This window comes from Pseudorasbora parva, chromosome 4 (genome assembly GCF_024679245.1).
Source record: "Pseudorasbora parva isolate DD20220531a chromosome 4, ASM2467924v1, whole genome shotgun sequence".
NCBI classification, from domain to species: domain Eukaryota; kingdom Metazoa; phylum Chordata; class Actinopteri; order Cypriniformes; family Gobionidae; genus Pseudorasbora; species Pseudorasbora parva.
The window spans coordinates 32334663-32354765 of record NC_090175.1 but is presented as its reverse complement, the minus strand read 5'-3'; the positions used below and the strand labels follow the sequence as shown (position 1 = coordinate 32354765).

General features: G+C 35.6%; 2 long non-coding RNA genes across 3 annotated transcripts in view; one reads left to right on the top strand and one right to left on the bottom strand.

Moving 5' to 3' along the window:
* LOC137074019 (uncharacterized) overlaps positions 1-5742 on the top strand; it is a 43630-nt gene extending 37888 nt beyond the window's left edge. For both annotated transcript variants that reach the window (XR_010904860.1, XR_010904859.1), the window contains exon 5: positions 5680-5742. This is a non-coding gene — a long non-coding RNA (uncharacterized lncRNA). The remainder of the gene's footprint in view (positions 1-5679) is intronic.
* Positions 5743-11674: 5932 nt separating this feature from the next.
* LOC137074017 (uncharacterized) lies at positions 11675-16053 on the bottom strand. Its single transcript, XR_010904858.1, has 4 exons — positions 15317-16053; positions 14513-14834; positions 14281-14357; positions 11675-14003 (listed from the first exon to the last, which is right to left on the bottom strand). It is a non-coding gene; the product is annotated as an uncharacterized lncRNA (long non-coding RNA).
* Between the last annotated feature and the right edge of the window lie 4050 nt (positions 16054-20103).

Genomic DNA, 20103 nt, shown 5'->3' with positions numbered 1-20103 from the left:
ATTTCCATAAAATATGCTTGTAAGTGCGTGTACCATTATATGACCCCTTTAAACAATATGCCGCAATCTGTTTCCTAAATCCATTTAAGTAACCATGTAGTTGTTAAGAGATAGATTTGTTACCTGAATTCAAACTGAATAAAAAAAAAAATACTTAAAATCTTTTAGTTCAGTTTACTCTAAGGATTGACAAAAACGACATTAAAATATAAGTTAATGTAACTGAATCTATATGTATAATGTATAATGGTTTTAAATATAAGTTAATGTAACTGAATCTCTATGTATAATGTATAATGTTTTAAAACTTAATTGTTTGAAGCAATCGATTTCCTCAAATGGTTTGAGTTACCATAACTTGTCGGGATTTACATTTTATATATATATATATATATATATATATATATATATATATATATATATATATATATATATATATATATATATAATATATACAGTGCCTTGCGAAAATATCCGGCCCCCTTGAACTTTGCAACCTTTTGCCACTTTTGCAGCTCAAAATTTTGTAAGTTCAGAAGACCAGTATTTAATTAAAGATATATGTTTTTTACTTATTTTTCACAATAAAGTGTTAGATATTTGTGATAGCCTATGATAGGAAAGGGTTAAATTATGAAAAAACAAGAGACAAGGTGACTCACACACAGAGTGGGGTTGTTCGGCGACGCAGTCGAGAGCTTTGCCCAGCAGTTCTCGGCCACCCAGAAGCAGGCGGAGGCCATTCGGCACATCCTGCCCCGGCGGCCTGAAGGCCTGAAGGACGTCCAGCCCGCTGCCTAGCCAGGTGGCAAGCGCCGTCGTAAGAGACCCTGAGACGGGCCACATCTCACACACACAAACAAACACACACAATACCCCTATACCTACCCATTACATACACACAAACAAACACACACAATGCCCCTACCCCTAAACCTACCCATTACACACACACAAACAAACACACACAATGCCCCTACCCCTAAACCTTCCCATCACACACAGACACACAAATACCCCTACCCATCACACACACACACACACACACACACACACACACACACACACACACACACACACACACACACACACACACACACACACACACACACATGTATTATTTTGAGGTGCCAATCCGTTATACATGGGAGCTTTACTTTATCTTGAAGATGGTTGTCTTCTGAGTTTCGGAGTTTTTACACTGGCAGTTTAGTTCAGAACAGGGCACAGTTCTTTTGAACAGTTGGTAATGTGAAAGCTGTCATGCGGACCTGGGAGCGCACCAGAACCACACCATTCCTGGAGGAGGAATATAGCGCGGCCCCTTTAAGAGATGCGCGTCCCCGCCCCCCATTGAACTGCCTGTATTTTGTGTGTGTGTGCAGAACTGTGACGCGATTCACACGAACAGTGAAACACTGACTTGGAGCGCTTTAGTTTAGAAAAGTAAACTGCGTATTCGTTTTGGCTGATTGCAATGTATTTAGTTCAATAAAACCTGTAATGTAAGCGGTAATGGTGTTAATGACTTACCTCAGATATGAGCGAGTGAGCTTCCGTGCATCAGGCTCAGACTGTAGAGATGTGCTCGTGTAAAAATCAGGACGCAGCGAATAATTGATCAAAGTGCAGAAAAGTTGCGGTGATTGGTCAAAATTTATGAAAGAAAGTTCGGTCACAAAACGATATTGTTACGTATCCTCAAGCTTTTAGACTACTCGTAGACTACACCACTGCCAAAGACACTTGTATAGATGAAAAAGGTAAACCAAAGTTTATTGAACTATTCTAGACCCACAAACTAACGAAAACACACATTTATACAGTTACTGGGAAAGGGATGTTTGTTAATGGAAAGGAGTGAAGTCCCAATGTATCGTTCAGACATGATTTCTTAGCTACAACTTGAGAATCAATATATTAACAGGTCAACCGGACCCACTTTATATTAGGTGGCCTTAACTACTAAGTACTAACATTGTAATTAATAATTTGATACAATGCACTTATTGTGTACATACATGTTTTTACACTGTACTTACATTTGAAAGAGACCTGCATGTAATTACGTCTGTCATTTATTTCTGTAGTTGCATTTGTAATTGCACAGTTGGCACTTCCCTTACAACTAACCCTACCCTTAAACGGACCCTTATCAAAACACCTGTCCCTTACTCTACCCGTATCCATCTCAATATCAGCAAAAGTGCTTTGAAATACAATTTAAACACAGTAAGTACATTGTACTTATTTTTTGATGTAAGTACATAGTACTTAAGGACACCTAAAATAAAGTGGGGCCGGTCAACCTTAGTTTGTTCACTTAGATACAATTTTTACCAGTTCAGCCAGAATGAGGAGTCATGTACTTGCGTTTGAATGCTCTTACGAGCATGGGTTCCTCTTAGGACGGAGTTGCTCGGCTGGTAGTCTGTTGTTGTGTTCAGAGGGACAGATAGTTGGTTTTGCAGGCTAAAAACCGGATCCTGGATGGTGTTAGCTGGTTGCTATGCAATGAGAGTCTCTGAGGCGCGGTTGCGCAGATTCCAGGAAGTTTTCTTCGGCGAGGTTCAAACAGAGTTTTGAAGTGTGGTGAAGAGCTCTGGGTAGCTCAGAGGACACAGCGTGCAGGCAGGAAAGGCCCGCACGATAAAAACAGAAGTCACCGCAAAACCACGGCAGTCAGTAAGCACGACTGCACGAAGCAAACCAAAAAGCAAATATATCTTGTTTGCCCAGGAGTTTTAAACGGGTCCCAAGGTCCCTCCTTGGGGGCATCTTCAGCCAATGAGATATTGTTGTGGGCAGGTGTCCCACCCAATTCTCCTGTTCGTGCATAGCATTATTGTAATTTCCAATGAAACACTTTTAAGAAACCAACTTTCCTATTGTAATCACAGTAGATTTTACACAAATTTACCTTGCATCAAAATGATGAGAATCATTTATCCCATCACATAGACATCAAACACTTTGCTATCCGCTTGTTAAGTCGTGACATAAGGAACGCCGTTTCTGGGTCCAAGCCTCAACTCGGTTCACTTGAGAATGCCATTGACCCATTTATGAGTGTTATTGTTTCATATTAAACATCAAACTTTTAAAAAAGTTAAACATTTTAAATACTTAGTCTACACAACAGTCTCTGTGGTCACAGCGTTACAGACATTAATGTTTTTATGATTTATAAAAGATGAATCACAGTCTGGTCATCTGGAATTTTGGTATGGAGAAAAAGGTTATGATTATAGCTTTTTTGTATTACACCACATTGTGTGTGTGTATATTAGTGTATATAGTTTTTCTTGTCGTATTAGCGTTTGGACCCGGAAGCGCTGCCGCGTGACGTCAGACCTAACAACCGGATTCCCATGATGGGAATAGAAGATAGTAAAGATTCATATGTGATACATGTCTAGCATACAGAGAAATTTCACAAGTTACATGAAAATATACATAATACCTTAGTAAATGTTTAAGGCGCCGTTGGGTGGATCAATTCATATTATTGAATCTGAGGTTTAAGTTAATTCCTCGTGTCTGCATTGGTATGAGGTCTTTGAGTGATGTTCAAAGAGCCTTTGGAATGTGCGGGTCGAGGAAGGAGGTGGAAAAAGTAGTGTCTGTCTAATGTCTGGGTTGATTTTGGGCCTTTGAAAAACTTTTAGCGACAATGTGTCTAAATAACGTTTTAAATTTATGTCTGTCGGTAATAAACGAGTCCCTTCTTCATGAGGTAATACCCGCTGTTACGCTTGTAGAACAAAGAGCAAACACATCACGTGACTTACCTTGTCCATGTTCTGGTTTTTAGATAACACAGGTAAAGGGGGAGAGATGTTGTCTCTGCGCCATTTGGGCATCCTTGATCAGTTTTATGATCAGTTCAGGGTTTAGAGAAGGGGTCTCTGGAATGCTTTGTTGTGTTGACTTGATGCTGTAATTGCTACAGTGGGATGGTTCACATGTTTTAAATGTCTAATTTGTTACAATTTTGAGTTTCAGTTAAAAAGAAAATGAATATTAAATTGTCAGAACAGAAGAATTCAACACACAGGTAATATCCAAAACAAGAGGTTTATTGCAGGTATGCAGAAAACAAGTGACATTAACAGCTGATGAGTGTAGCGACTCAGGCGAATCAAACACACAATCGCCAGTTACATTTAACAAATATGTTTTGAATACTTTGTGCTTAGTAACAGACCTTCTCCCAACACAACAGAGAAAGATTCTCTGTTACCCTGGAAACCATCTGATAAGACGTTTTACGGCCCAAAATAATTTGGCCACAGGAAAAGTCCAGAGTTAAAGACACAAAGCTTGGAAAACACACGCTTTTGCCTAAAATTATAGACAAACCATCTATAAATGAACATGCACCCCAGGACATTGTATGTAAACACATAACTGTCTTGTAAAATGTTTTTGTCTTTGTCTTAACAACTTACTAGTTCAGGTAACCTCATATATGTCATGTCTCTTATCAAATTAATGCTCACTTCACGATTTACACTTCCATGTATGTCACTTATTCAGAGAATGCAGTGTTTGTTTGTTGCATTAATTAGAGTATGAATGGGCAGAGACCCACTGATTCAAGCTTGAAACAAAGAGCCATAAAATCTTCAGAGGAATTTCCCGCTTGGAAATCCCAACAATCTCATTGGTCAAGTCTACCCCAGGAGGGCATGACTACTCCCAGACCTTAAAAAGAGGAGTGCTCGGATGCCCTCCCTCTCTCTCTTCTCTCTCTGGCTGAACCAACACGTCATTGTGGCTGGCCCTTGAGACAGGCCACCAATGCAGGCCCCCCAAGCAGGGAGGGCCTCCATACACAGATCCATGTGCTGTGTGGGACCAGAAACCCGAGGCCCACACACCGCTATTATGCCAACAGACCCCAACACTTCATGTCGACCTTCTTCTTCTTCGACCATCAGAGACTCTGCAAGTTCACCATCGTTCCTTCACTCACCACGGAAGGAATCATGCGTGGAAAAACCCATCAGACCAAACCATCGAACTTTCTCCTGCAATTTCCACCTGGACGGTCTTCTACGGCTCAAGCCATATGCAAGTATCGTAAGCAAAACAAATTGCTGTGTAGTGAGTGAAACTGTAAACCCCTTTGTTCAGACAAAGGGGCTTGTAGTCACCGATGGTTTCTCTCAAGGTTTTAGACTCTTTAGACTTCATCCATCTGTACTGACCTGGTTCTTCTAACCACTTTCACTTCAACTCTTGCTATGTATGTTTTGTGTATGTATGTGTTTTATGTCTCGTTCGTGATTTATAGATATTAAATTTTGTGCACAATATATGTTTGGTTCTGACTCCCTGCCTGCAAACAAATTGTCCCTTAAATGATCGATCTGGGTATGCGCTCTAAGCGCTTATGTAAATACAAAGGAAGAATATTTTTCTGTAGCCATGAAAATATATTTTTCTTAGAATTAAGTAATAATCAATACTAAATGTTCACAAACGAACTGATTAATTGATTGCAATGTTAATGTAACTACATAAAGCTAATCTATTAAATTATTCAAATATTCATAATTAATCATAATGAGTTATGAATAATTATTAATATTTCCCTTAAGAGCTAATTCGTTACATGAGTAACTGAGTAAGTGGATAAGTAATTTTGATGATAGTGGTGAATATCTGTTTCAGATGGGGATAGCAGATAGCTGGATCTCTGGAGTAGACTGAAGACGAACGGACAGAATCAAACAGGTAAGTGTCTCAGTGGTAGGTAGTCAGGTAAATAGTTCACACAAATCCAGATATGCACTAGATATTTTAATATAACACTTTTTTGTTAATAATATGCTATTATTATGAAGAAAAACGATCCAAGACCAGCAGTTTAGGGCAGCTTTTTCCTCTAAAAGCAATCAGTAGCAGAAGCAGCAGCAGGCAGTGGTTTATGTGAGAAAATTACACAATATTATCAAGTCCATTTCCCTCGGTCTGAAGGGGGGGCACAGGGATGTCCAGGAGGGGTCAAGGCCCAACAGCTTCTTCTGCACGAGGAGAGGGTTCGATGTTTGAGCTGTCTGCATGCTGTCTGCATCAGCATCGATGTGGGTTACGTTGAGGCTCACTCGTCACCTCACGTGCCCGCTTATGAGGAGCTTATTGAGTTTGTGACTCGTGACAAAAAAATAATAATAATTAGAAAAGCAGCATTGGCAGAACAATAGCAGACTAAGCCACCGCGGCCCTGCCACTGCAAATGCGCGCTCCCCTCTGCACTTGTGTCTAACACGAGGGACTACAAGCAGAGCCTGGTCAATCGACCTTAAGTTTCTGGGCGGAATGTATGGGTTACAAGACCAGAGAGATAGCTAGGAGCTAAATTATGCAGGGATTTAAAAACAAACATTACAATTTTTAAATCAATTATCTGTCGAACCGGCAGCCAGTGTAAAGATTTAAGAACCGGTGAAATATGATCATATTTGTTACACTTATGAATAAGTCTATCCGCAGCATTTTGGATTAACTATAAACGAACAATTTGAGAGCTTGCTATGCCACAATATAAAGATTTGCAGTAGTCAAGCCTAGATGTGATAAAAGTGTGTACAGCCATTTCCAGAGTTTTCGGTGTAAGAAAGCCTTTGATTTTTGAGAGTAGACGAACCTGGTAGAAACTTGAACTGATTACGGACTAAATTTGTCCGATTATAATCAAGTCAAATTTTAAATGCTGATCAACTAGAACACCTGGGTTCCGCACTCCTGGGGATTTAAAAGGCGATAGACTCAGCGCTTATAGAGTTTTCATTTGGGACAAATAAAATGACCTCCGTCTTGTCTTTACTTGTCGCCATGATTTTACCTCCTTTAAGCATTAAAGAAGAAGAGAATTTAAAGCTGTAGAATTGTTTCTTTGAATTGGAATTGAAATTTGAATTGGCCACCATATTTCCTTTCCTTAAAATATCACCCAGAGGTAGCATGTAGAGAGAGAAGAGAGGGGGCTAAAATAGAGTCCTGAGGAAGACCTAGGATTGGAAGACAGGGGGGTTCTTAGCCCCAGGGTATTTGTAACTTGCATTTGCAAAATCTTGTATTTTGCTTGTTCACTATAGCTAGATTATAGATTTCCATAGCAATCCAAAATATCCCCTTTCCTTCACCTCAAGAAAACATAGCTAAAGGTAAGCAGGTAATTAAAAACAAAATACAATTTGACTATCACGATTCACAACACTCACCAATCTTCGTTTCACCATTAGTGTGTGTATCGGTGTGTGTGGGCGGGAGGGTGCATAGGGAGTTCAGACCAAACTAAAGTTGCCGATGCAGGAGCCCCGCACGCTATTGTGCTTTGATATTTGCCGCGTTTGCAGCGCGCAACTGATCCGCGGCTGTAGCTATAGGCTATCACAAACACAGATTTATTTTTTATTTAAAATTTAAAAGTTGTTAGGCTATTGAACATGGCTTGTCATCATTGCATTTTTTTTGTATACACCCTTTCATAGATGACACGTTTAAAAGCACTATTAGAATATAAACGTTTTATTCAATTCCGTTAATCCAATTCCTTTATATTTATATAGCCTTTAGATTCAAATATTAGGTTGCTCACGCAACGCAAGTGGCAAAACATTTAAATCTTGTCTTTTATTTCGTAAATCTTTATTATTATTTTTTTCAAGAAATCCAGCACGTTATAAGGAACTTTGTTTTTCCACCTCCAAAAAGAAAGGAGGAAGGAGGAGTGCTAATCATTATGTCTTCTTATTTAGCTAAATGCCAGGTATGTTGTTGTTTTCCTTGCTATACCGAGGCAAAAAGCCTCATGATGACTTTGAAACAAAGTAGAATTATAAATTATATTCACATCATATGCGTGGTGAAATAACTAGATTTCCGCGTCAATATATGTTTATTTTAATGCGAACAGTGCACAATGTCACTTTAAATTTAGTGCATCCAGCACATCAAAAAATATATATAGGCTAGACTCGGTGCGGAAACGATCGCCGATATGTAGGGCTACTCTGATCTGTACGTACCACTCCAGGAACGGTTCACCGGACCGCGTCCGCATGCAGTGTGAAAGCTATAATCCGTTAACATGGGCACGGGAAAAATACGCACCGCATACGCACGGCAAACGGAGTATGTGTGAAACGGGCATCATATGCAGCAGCGCTCCGGTCCAAATGAGGATACGTATGACTTCCTCACAGACAGGTATGACTGAAACCATGTCAGAACTGAAGCTTTTAGACCCACACAAGACTCTAGTCTTGATAAAAGAGTATGATTGTCAATGGTATCAAGAACAAGAACCACGGAGTCAGTGGAGAGATTAATATCATTTAATACTCTCAGAAGAGCGGACTCAGTGCTGTGAGCAGATCTAAAACCAGACTGGAAGACCTCATAGATACCATTAGTCACCGAACGAGTCATTGATTGATGATTTAAAACTCCGGACTAGTTCTCTTGCGTGCGTCCGTTTTTTAACACGCCTCGACTATCGTTTACATTTACATTTTACATTTAATCATTTAGCAGACGCTTTTATCCAAAGCGACTTACAAAAAAGGGGAACGCAATAGAAGCAACGAAACAAACAAGGCCAACAATCTGTAAGAGCTGTAAGAAGTCTCAATTAATTAGCACAGTACACTTTTTTTTTTTTTTATAGCCATCTACAATAGCCACATACAACAAAAACTGACGTACGCAAAATACCGAACACTGGATTTTGATAGCCATGATAACAACCCATTAGGACTAAGGCTGTTGCCCCAACTGTTGTCGTTAAGCAGATTCAGTGGCCCAATGGGTTGGTTTTGTATGGCATTCTAGCTAAACGCGCAGCAATAGCCATCTACAACAAAAACACACGTATGCAAAATACAGTACACCGGATTATGATAGCTATGATAACTATATAACACACCCGCCTGAAGGCACAAATCCGGATAGTAGACGTAGATATGATCCAGGAGTGTGCAATTTTTGGTCGTTGCTGTGGTGATCAGTAAGTGCTATTCTGTATTGGTCAGGTGCAGTTGGAAAAGTTGTGTCTTAAGATGTTTTTTTTTTTAAATGGCTACAGACTCGGCAGCACGAATTGAGATCGTTAGGTCATTCCACCCCAGCTGGCATTTTAACATTGAGCCACTGTTGAATCAACGTCAGGTGCCAGTGTTGGATAACCGTTGAATTTTGTTTAGATTTTGCAAATCTAATCAACGTTGAAATGGCAACGTCTTTCCAATGTCATGTTTCTCAACATAGGTGAATTTGCCAATATTGAAACAATATTGATTTTAGTTTAGATTTTGCAAATCTAATCAACGTTGAAATGGCAACGTCATTCCGACGTCATGTTTCTCAACATAGGTGAATTTGCCAACATTGATTTAAGTTTAGATTTTGCAAATCCAATCAACTTTGAAATTTCAACATCACTGTAAAGTCCTGCTTTTCAACATTGTTTTTGTTAAACTGTTTTCACTGAAGTATTGATGTGTTCAACAGCAACACCAAACACCTTGAAATGGATACATAAACACTAAGTTTGCAAACACGCACAGTCAGCTTGGAAGAAGCCAATTGGTCAAAGGAAGACCAGGAAGAAGATTAATAAAGACATTTCACTGACGTAGGAAACATGCTTTATTACATAGCTGCAATTGTGCCAACCTTTCACATCAATTGTACACATGTCAAACTTTTACTTTACCCAAAAATTCTGTCATTAAAGGGTTAGTTCACCCAAAAGTGAAATTGAGGTCATTAATGACTCACCCCAATGTCATTCCAGACCCGTAAGACCTCCATTCCTCTTCAGAACACAGTTTAAGATATTTTATATTTTAGTCCCAGAGCATTGTGGCGATCCGAATCAATGAATCATGGCTGTTTGAATCTTTATTTGAGGTTTGAAAACAAACACAGAAGAGAAAACAATGCTGAATAAAATCGTACTTTTTTTTTTATTTTTGGACCCAAATGTATTTTCGACTCTTCAAGAGACTCTAATTAACCCACTGATGTCACATATGGACTACTCTGATGATGTTTTTATTACCTTTCTAGACATGGACAGTAAAGTGTGCATACTGCATTATGCTCTGGGACTAAAATATAAAATATCTTAAACTGTGTGTGAAGATGAACGGAGGTCTTACGGGTGTGGAACAACATTAGGGTGAGGAGTTAATGACATCAATTTCATTTTTGGGTGAACTAACCCTTTAAATGACTCGCCTTGTCGCTCCACACCCGTAAGACCTTCGTTCATCTTCGGAACACAGTTTAAGGTATTTTATATTTAGTCCAATAGCTTTCTGTCCCTTCATTGAAAATGTATGTACGGTATACTGTCACTTTTTATGTTGTTGTTATTTTTGGACCAAAATGTATTTTCATTGCTTCACAAAATTCTATCCAACCCACTAATGTCACATATGGACTACTTTGATGATGTTATTATCTTTCTGGTCCTTCTGGACATGGACAGTATACCGTACATACATTTTCAATGGAGGGACAGAAAGCTCGGAGTAAATATAAAATATCTTAAACTGTGTTCTGAAGATGAATGGAGGTCTTACGGGTCTGGAACGACATTAGGGTGAGGAGTAAATGACAGAATTTTCATTTTTGGGTGAACTAGCTTTTTTTAACCTTAAAAAAAAAACGGCCCAAACATTGGGCAACATTAAACACAGCTGGTTAAGTCTTCCTTTCTTGTTACTTCTTTCTGCTACCGCCACCAGTCCTCTCAGGTGCATATTTCAAGTCTTTGGCCATGCCCTTGTGAAAAAAAAGTGCACTTTAGTGTACTTTTATAAAGTGTACTTATTACACAGATAATATACTTATACTAAATACACTTAATTGTGCAATTAAATGCAATGTTTTCGGTGTACTTAACACACATTATATGTAATTGATTTCAAATTTATCACATATTAAGTTGAAATAAAATACAATAAGTTGCAATTAAGAGTGATTTTTTGGAACAACTTAAGTGGTACTTAAATACAACTTTATATGTACTTTCATAATTGCTTCTAGTGTATTAAAATTGTAATTAAAGTGCACTGCTCAATGTACTGACAAGCAATTAATGTGAACTAAAACATACTTTAATGTCAGCTAAATATACACTTAAGTGTGAATTAAATGCAATGTTTTCGGTGTACTTAACACACATTATATGTAATTGATTTCAAATTTATCACATATTAAGTTGAAATAAAATACAATAAGTTGCAATTAAGAGTGATTTTTTGGAACAACTTAAGTGGTACTTTAATACAACTTTATATGTACTTTCATAATCACTTCTAGTGTATTAAAATTGTAATTAAAGTGCACTGCTCAATGTACTGACAAGCAATTAATGTGAACTAAAACATACTTTAATGTCAGCTAAATATACACTTAAGTGTGAATTAAATGCAATGTTTTCGGTGTACTTAACACACATTATATGTAATTGATTTCAAATTTATCACATATTAAGTTGAAATAAAATACAATAAGTTGCAATTAAGAGTGATTTTTTGGAACAACTTAAGTGGTACTTAAATACAACTTTATATGTACTTTCATAATCGCTTCTAGTGTATTAAAATTGTAATTAAAGTGCACTGCTCAATGTACTGACAAGCAATTAATGTGAACTAAAACATACTTTAATGTCAGCTAAATATACACTTAAGTGTGAATTAAATGCAATGTTTTCGGTGTACTTAACACACATTATATGTAATTGATTTCAAATTTATCACATATTAAGTTGAAATAAAATACAATAAGTTGCAATTAAGAGTGATTTTTTGGAACAACTTAAGTGGTACTTAAATACAACTTTATATGTACTTTCATAATCACTTCTAGTGTATTAAAATTGTAATTAAAGTGCACTGCTCAATGTACTGACATCCATTCTACTGTCTTAAAAACAAGCAATTAATATGAACTAAAATATACCTTAACGTAATTTACATGTACACTCTAATATAATGAAATACATTCATAATTACATTTTTCAAATAATACAGCTGCAATTTCATATAATAAACACATCCAAATTTAAATCCTCTACATTTATTGACAAAACGATCTGTAAAACAAATATACAAAAAAAACTTTTTTTTGATGCCCAAGAAAAACCCAAAAAACTATTTACACAAACACAAATTCATTTAGAAAGAGTCTGGAGGACAATGAGGATTATATGCAATTATATGTAATTATATGCATTATTATATATCTCCCTCATTCAAAGGTACCTAAATCTACCCATCACAGAAAATTATCTCACACAACAGATGAATAAATACAAACAAATGGAAAGAAAAGAATCGTTTCATATACAACACTAAGATTCAAAACTTTGGGTAACGTTTAATTAGTTAACTACTTAATTTAACATGAACCTAGAAAGAATAATAATATAAACATTTATTTATCTTAGTTAATGTTAATTTCAACATTTACTAATTAGGGGTGTAACGGCACATGTATTCATACCGAACCGGTTTGGTAAAGGACTTCCGGTACAGTGCACGTGTGTACCGAGCGGTACGAATGCAATCTTTAACAGTTAACAGACGGCTTGTTTAATGAGTGGAACACACTTCAATACAAGGTTCCATAAGAACATATGTATTCTGTCAATTTTATCATTAAATTCAAGTGATGCCATATTGATGCTCTTTAATGTGACATGACAGATCACTGTAAAGACACATCAGTTCAAGCAGCAACGCGGCACGAGTGAATGTGATCACCTTGTCATAGTCAAAGAATAAACATGAATTAACATCAGAAGGTATGTTAAGGATACATTACAACTTACTAAAATGTATCACATTGTGTAATCGTTCAGTGTTTCAACAGCAGAAAGACGTCGATAAAACACGAGAGAGATGAACTCTTTCACTAAATGTATGCATTATATTAGCCTATATATTCATCATATTCTACTTAACCTGAAAACCTGAAAAAAATCTAACCTATAATTAGATCCTTCAGATATGTCGCAGCCTCAGATTGGAATTTGCTCCAGACTGAGTTGAAGCTAAAAGATCTGGTGACATTTAGTCATTTTAAAATTTTACTACATCATTTTGAGAGTAAATTAATGGTGTGTAATTGTTTTTGACTGGTTGTATGTTTTATGTTTTTTATGTGACTTTTTATGTATAACTGTACATGCAAACACAGCTGCCTATCTTGGCCAGGACAGGACATTTTAATCTTGGTGAGTTTTTCTCCTGGTTAAATAAAGGTAATAATAATAATAATAATAATTAGTAGAGATATTTTTTATATTATATTTTTAATTCTTTAAGAAACCTTTAGATTAGGACAATTACAATTTGTTCAGTAAACCAATAAAAAAAAAGAAGCATTTTTATATTTAGTGTTCCTCCCCGAACTGTCAGCTTTGTCTACTGTTACACCTCTATTATTAATGCAATCTTAAATGTTAATTATTTAATGCATTGTTAATGCATGAACAATGACTATAAATTTAATTAACTAGCTTTGAACTATAATTTATTAAGCAAGGTCAACAACTATTAATAAACACTGTAAAAAATTAAATTAAAAAAATAAATAAAAAGAAATCACTGTTAGATCATGTTGGTCAATTCATTAAATAACGTTAACAAATTAGATCTTATTGTAAAGTGTTACTGAACTTATAAGCTCTTAAACCTTTACTAGCACCAAAATTAGGACCAAAAGGTTTATTCTAAAATCTTATTCCAGCATTAGTGAATGAAAAAAAAAAAAAAAAAAAAAAAAAAAAAAACTGAAGAACTCCAAAGGCACACAAAATTGTTTGTCACCAACTCTTTTCAAGTTGTTTGGAAAGTGCTGTTTATGCCAATGTCCCAGAAGCTCTCCATCAGTAGGAAACTGGCGCACCATCTCTCCACAGTAGATGTGAATGGACATGTTCCAAAGAGGCAGGAAAGCAAAAAAATATATACCTTGAGGAAAGAAAAAGAAAACGCAAAGAAAAAACTTGTTTATAAAACAGATCTATCCATTATTATAATTGGCTCAATTAAATTAAAACGATAGATGTACAGTTTATATTCACACAGCAGTATCTGTATGAAAAAAAGAAGAAAAAAAAGAAATAGCCATAAGAGGGATCATAAAAATGAGCATGTTGTCTCTTTTTAATCTAGTACTGCCCTGATGAAGCAGTTTATTCTGCATGGTGTCTTTAAGCTTTTGACCATCCCCTATGTGATGAATTACCTCAGTCGTCAGGGTAGAATGATTGGAGAGGTTCCTTCACGTATCCCACTGAGCACATCATCTTCACTGACACTGGACTTTAAAAATAGAGAACATTTTAATAATGGTTTTTATTCCTACTTTACAGGGAATTAAACATAACTTAAATATAGATAAATAACCCAAGACCAATGTAAATTGAGAAAAGTATTCTTGCATTTTTCCTCATCTTGCCTTGCAAGTTTCAGCTTACCTCGCCCATCTCCATGAAGGATGTTCCTGTATTTACCACGCCTGGCACAGCAATGCTGCGGCTCCTTTCCTTTGGGTGTGTGGCCTGTAAAATATATAATGATTAGGGGATCTGTAAATGCACAAGTGGGAATGTATTACTTACAAATGGACAAGATGCAAAGCATTTAAAAGCTAAAGACTTGATAGTTATGTTTTAGCTTGTGTGATCAGTGTCATGGCTGGGCATAAATTCATAATTAACATTAACTTGACCTCATCAAGATGGCTCCGTGATTCCACACAGCTTGCACTGGATCTCCAATAACACATCTGTATTGATCCTACAAAATAAAAAATAAAATAAGCACAAAATATTAAAAACACAAATAGTACTTTAACATCTTACTCTCCAAATGCAAAAAGAAAAGAACATATTAAAATCATTATTTCATTACTGGTTGTTGTTATACGTTAAGTTAATATTTGGAATAAATGTATATAACGTTAAATGTCTTCTGTCCATTTAAAAAGTAGGAGATCGATTAAAATATTGTATTTACAGCAGGCAAATTCATTGAACATGCCCACACCGGCGATCACATTCCGATTTAAGAAATTATTATAATGCAATCTTAGATACATGAATATGAATAAAACAATCTTAGATACATAGGAAACATGATTAATGTTAATTCACCTCCCGAGTCCATATTGCGTCTATCCTATCTGCGATTAAACTAAATAACTACTACACCGTAATAGAGAGCTACCATGTTACGGTGAAAATGTAAAATCAAGAGAGCTTATATCAAGATATACTTACTTGACTCGTTATTTGTAGCATATAACGTCTCATTTCATCTGTAATGATCCAAACGGTTCGCTCCTCTGTTGACTGTTCTCCTCACGCATCGAGATGACGCAATCATGGCTGACCGCGCATTTTTCAAAATCATGACGTAGTATTTTTGGCGCATGCGCATTGAAATATTAAGTATAAATATAAAATAAGATATTTCGTGCATTAAATGTTGATTATAAATCACTTATTAATTATCCATTTCTGTTCAGGTTGTTCTAACACACTGTGTAGTTGGACTGTGTTTCAGAGAACTTGACTCATTCACCTAACTAAAAGTCAATCATGTTTAGAGTCTGATTAAAATTAAATGTAGCCTATTTTAACTGAATTTTAATGCAAATTAATTTGGTTTAGATTTGTTCAACTTTTTCTTGCAATTAATGCAATTAAATGTGTGTTTAATCGCCATACAACAACATAATATTTAAAGTAGGTTATTCTGTACACAGATGTAAAGTAGCCTACAGTACATTAGACAACTCCTCTCATAAAGATTGACAATGTCAAATTATGTAGAAAACTGACACTTGTAGTTGAGTTCATAGGAGCTAGTTATAACATTTCAACAGTATGTTGTACTGGAGTGTAAGCGAGTGAAATTTTGAAGAAAAATACATTAGCCAATGTAAATTTGGACAACTAATTTTTTTTAAAAAATCATTTATTTTCCATGTGCTTTGTCATTAGTAAAATAAGTGCACTTTATGAAACAAACTCATAATTAAAATGGTTTAAGTAAATTTAGGTGTAGACATTATTACAAGGTGCATTTTTAAAAAAGTGCACTTAAGTCTGTTTATAAATATTGTCATACAAGTGTACTTTCTTTAAGTGAAAATTAATTATATATTATTACAAAGCGCACTTATTAAAAGTGCACTAAAGTGTGTTTATAAATATTGTCATGAAAGTGTACTTTTTTTAAAGTACAAATTAATTATATATTATTACAAAGCGCACTTATTATAAGTGTACTAAAGTGTGTTTATAAATATTGTCATGAAAGTGTACTTTGTTAAAGTACAAATTAATTAGATATTATTATAAAGTGCACTAATAAAAAGTGCACTAAAGTGTGTTTATAAATATCGTCATGAAAGTGTACTTTTTTAAAGTACAAATTAATTATATATTATTACAAAGCGCACTTATTAAAAGTGCACTAAAGTGTGTTTATAAATATTGTCATGAAAGTGTACTTTGTTAAAGTACAAATTAATTAGATATTATTATAAAGTGCACTAATTAAAAGTGCACTAAAGTGTGTTTATAAATATCGTCATGAAAGTGTACTTTTTTAAAGTACAAATTAATTATATATTATTACAAAGCGCACTTATTATAAGTGTACTAAAGTGTGTTTATAAATATTGTCATGAAAGTGTACTTTTTAAAAATACAAATTAATTAGATATTATTACAAAGTGAATTTTAAAAAAGTGTACTTAAGTGTGTTTAGAAATATTGTCATTAAAGTGTATTCTCTTTAAGTACACTTAAGTGGCACTTAATTTTAATTATATCATATTATCTACAAGTGCAGTTTTTAAAAAATATACTTTAAATATATTAAGTGCACAAAAAATACACTTTCAATACAATTAAGCACACTTCTTTTTCACAAGGGTGTATTCGTCTACTTTCATTGGCTTTAAGCTCAAGACCGCATCTGATGAGAAAAACAAAAAAACAGATCAGTATTAGCAAACACTACTCTCTCAAATTAAAATATTTAGCAAATATCAACTTTTGTGGCATTGCCAATGATCAAAGTATATCAATTAGTATTGATCAACATGCAAAGTCATTGATAATCATGTGCTTGAGCGAGCAACAAAAGGCAGTTGGTAGTAACCCTTGCTGCAGGTAGAGAAGTTAGTCTAGAGCCCAGAATGGAGTATTTTTATATATATATATATATATATATATATATATATATATATATATATATATATATATATATATATATATATATATATATATATATATATATATAAAGTTTGGACACATTACTATGTGTAATGTTTTTGAAAGAAGTTTCTTCTGCTCATCAAGCCTGCATTTATTTGATCAAAAATACAGTAAAAAAAAAAAGTAATATTGTGATCTTATTACAATTTAAATATTTGGTTTTCAATTTATTATATGTTAAATTACAATTTATTTCTGTGAAAAGCTGAATTTTCAGTATCATTCCTTCACCGTCACATGATCCTTCAGCAATCATTCTAATATTCTGATTTATTATGAGTGTTGGAAACAGTTCTGCTGCTTAATATATTTGATGAATAAAAGGTTTAAAAGAACTGCATTTATTCAAAATAAAAACATTTTCAAATAATATAAATCTCCTTTACTATCAATTTAACACAGTGTTTCTCAAACTTTTTCAGCCCAAGGACCACTTTATCTTCCAATTTTTTTCTGAGGACCACCTACAGAATCCCACTCTAACACGCCCCCCAAAACCAACAAAATAGGAAGGATAAGCTAAATTTAAGTTTAATATGCAACTGTTTCAAGTCAAAAACGAATCATTCAAACATAAATGCAATGATTTGATCAGAAATTATTATATACATTTTATATATAAAAAGTCTTCCACATAAACCTGTATTTAAATTTTACAAAAATGTAACAAAAAAAAAGTTAAGGGTTAGTTACTTTCAGATTCAAATATATGGTTGGGTTAGGTATGGGGACAACTTAACATTAAAGGAGACTGGAAAAGGAGTCTGGAAAAAAGAAGAAAGAAGAATGTGACGTGCTAAAGATGTATAGATATTCTTATGCCTCTCCCTGATTGGGTAACGGTAGTACAAGACAAAAACATTCAAACTGATCTAATATGTATAACGTTAGCTTCATGGAGCGTACACACATACACGCCGGTGGAACGACGGACTAACGGCAGTTCGCGGTTAAACTAGTCTGCCCGTAACGTTACACTTAACGGCGGTTTGCGGTTAAACTAGTCTGCCCATACGTCTACACACACACAGATAAGCACGGCGTTTGACGGTTAGCTAGCAAACTCCGGTTCGCAGTTAAACTTCGTTAGTCTGCCCATATAAACACATTATTAATTAACACAATACGTATATGGACCAGAGTCAGGCACACTCAACATTTATTTAGGAATTTTCTAGTTATAAAATGTGACTTCAAAAACTTTGCTTACCGTCTGAGCTGTTATGCCCAAATTCAGTCGAATCGGTCCAGGTCAGAACCTGCGAGGCTGACGATGACGACACAGACCCACTTCGTGCACGCGCAAGCAGGTGTTGTCGCGTGGAACCGTCAGAGCCTATTGGCCTTTGTGTGATGGACAGTCGCCGTCCTCCAATCAAGCCATACATCTTGTATTCGTGTGTGTGTGTGTGTGTGTGTCCGTCCATATGTGTGTCTATATACAGTCTTGTTCAAAATAATAGCAGTACAATGTGACTAACCAGAATAATCAAGGTTTTTAGTATATTTTTTATTGCTACGTGGCAAACAAGTTACCAGTAGGTTCAGTAGATTGTCAGAAAACAAATGAGACCCAGCATTCATGATATGCACGCTCTTAAGGCTGTGCAATTGGGCAATTAGTTGAAAGGGGTGTGTTCAAAAAAATAGCAGTGTCTACCTTTGACTGTACAAACTCAAAACTATTTTGTACAAACATTTTTTTTCTTCTGGGATTTAGCAATCCTGTGAATCACTAAACTAATATTTAGTTGTATGACCACAGTTTTTTAAAACTGCTTGACATCTGTGTGGCATGGAGTCAACCAACTTGTGGCACCTCTCAGCTGTTATTCCACTCCATGATTCTTTAACAACATTCCACAATTCATTCACATTTCTTGGTTTTGCTTCAGAAACAGCATTTTTGATATCACCCCACAAGTTCTCAATTGGATTAAGGTCTGGAGATTGGGCTGGCCACTCCATAACATTAATTTTGTTGGTTTGGAACCAAGACTTTGCCCGTTTACTAGTGTGTTTTGGGTCATTGTCTTGTTGAAACAACCGTTTCAAGGGCATGTCCTCTTCAGCATAGGGCAACATGACCTCTTCAAGTATTTTAACATATGCAAACTGATCCATGATCCCTGGTATGCGATAAATAGGCCCAACACCATAGTAGGAGAAACATGCCCATATCATGATGCTTGCACCTCCATGCTTCACTGTCTTCACTGTGTACTGTGGCTTGAATTCAGAGTTTGGGGGTAGTCTCACAAACTGCCTGTGGCCCTTGGACCCAAAAAGAACAATTTTACTCTCATCAGTCCACAAAATGTTCCTCCATTTCTCTTTAGGCCAGTTGATGTGTTCTTTGGCAAATTGTAAACTCTTCTGCACATGCCTTTTTTTAACAGAGGGACTTTGCGGGGGATTCATGAAAATAGATTAGCTTCACACAGACGTCTTCTAACTGTCACAGTACTTACAGGTAACTCCAGACTGTCTTTGATCATCCTGGAGGTGATCATTGGCTGAGCCTTTGCCATTCTGGTTATTCTTCTATCCATTTTGATGGTTGTCTTCCGTTTTCTTCCACGTCTCTCTGGTTTTGCTCTCCATTTTAAGGCATTGGAGATCATTTTAGCTGAACAGCCTATCATTTTTTGCACCTCTTTATAGGTTTTCCCCTCTCTAATCAACTTTTTAATCAAAGTACGCTGTTCTTCTGAACAATGTCTTGAACGACCCATTTTCCTCAGCTTTCAAATGCATGTTCAACAAGTGTTGGCTTC